Source organism: Terrapene carolina, unplaced genomic scaffold (assembly GCF_002925995.2).
Source record: "Terrapene carolina triunguis isolate 2854851 unplaced genomic scaffold, T_m_triunguis-2.0 Scaffold114, whole genome shotgun sequence".
NCBI classification, from domain to species: Eukaryota; Metazoa; Chordata; order Testudines; family Emydidae; genus Terrapene; species Terrapene triunguis.
This window is the reverse complement of record NW_020664465.1, coordinates 20,358-22,000: the sequence shown is the minus strand read 5'-3', so window position 1 is coordinate 22,000 and position 1,643 is coordinate 20,358.

Sequence of the window (1,643 nt, the reverse complement as noted above, 5' to 3'; positions counted from 1 at the left end):
TCTCTGCCACTCTGACCTGGGGGAAAATTCCTTCCTGACCCCAAATATGGCGATCAGTTAGACCCTGAGCATGTGGGCAAGACCCACCAGCCAGACCCCTGGGAAAGAATTTTCTGTAGTAACTCAGAGCCCTCCCCATCTAGTTACCCATCTCCAGCAATTGGGGATATTTGCCACTAGCAGTTGCATATTGGCTACATGCCATTGTAGGCAGCCCCATCATACCATCCCCTCCATAAACTTATCAAGTTCAGTCTTGAAGCTAGTTAGGTTTTTTGCCCCCACTACTCCCCTTCAAAGGCTGTTGCAGAACTTCACTCCACTGATGGTTAGAAACCTTTGTCTAATTTCAAGCCTAAACTTGCTGATGGCCAATTATAGCCATTTGTTCTTGTGTTCACATTGGTGCTTAACTTAAATAACTCCTATCCCTCCCTGGTGTTTATTCCTCTGATGTATTTATAGAGAGCAATCATATCTCCCCTCAGCCTTCTTTTGGTTAGGCTAAACAAGCCTAGCTCTTTGAGTCTCTTGTAACAAGATAGGTTTTCCATTCCTCGGATTCTCCTAGTGGCTCTTCTCTGCACCTGTTCCAGTTTGAATTCATCTTTCTCAAAAACAGGAGACAGAATATTTCAGATGATATCTCACTATTGACTTGTATTATGGTACCAACACTAACCTGTCTCTAATGGAATACCTCGCCTGATGCATCCTAGGACTGAACTAGTCTTTTTCATGGTCTCAACACATTGGCAGCTCATAGTCATCCTGTGATCAATAATACACCCAGGTCTTTCTCCCCGCTTACAGCAAAAATTCTTGTTGTTAGTCCCTAAATGAATGATCTTGCACTTTGCACTATTACATTTCATCCCATTTCTATTATTCCAGTTTACAAGGTTGTCCAGATCTTGTTGTATGATATTCTGGTCCTCCTCTGTATGGGCAATACCTTCCAACTTTATGTCATCGGCAAATTTTATTAGCACACTCCCACTTTTTGTGCCAAGGTCAGTATTAAAAATGTTAAATAAGATTGGAACTCCACTAGTAACCTCGCTCTCTCCTGACAGTTCACCTTTCAGTATGACCTGTTGTAGGCTCCTCTTTAAGCAGTTCCTTATCCACTTTTCAGTTCTCATAATAATCCCCATCTTCTCCCATTTAACTAAGAATTTCCTATGTGGAACTGTATCAGATGCCTTACAGAAATACAGGTAGTGCAGATCTACTGCATTTCTTTTGTGTAAAATATCAGTTAGCTTCTCAAAGAAAGAGATCATTTTGGTCTGCCATGATTAACCTTTTAAAAAAACATGTTGTATTTTGTCCCAATTACACTTAACCTCTATGTCCTTAACTACTTTCTCTTTCAAAATTTGTTCCAAGACCTTGCATACAATTGAGGTCAAACTAACAGACCTGTAGTTTCCCAGACCATTTTTTCATATTCTTAAAAATGGGAACTATATTAGCAATTTTCCACTCATAGGTTACATCCCCCAAGTTTACAGATTCATTAAAGATCCTTGCTATTGGGCTTGCAATTTTATGTGCCAATTCCTTTAATATTGTTGGATGGAGACGATACCCTTCCCCCTGCCCCTGATATAGTCCATTAAGCTGTTTGAGTTTGACTT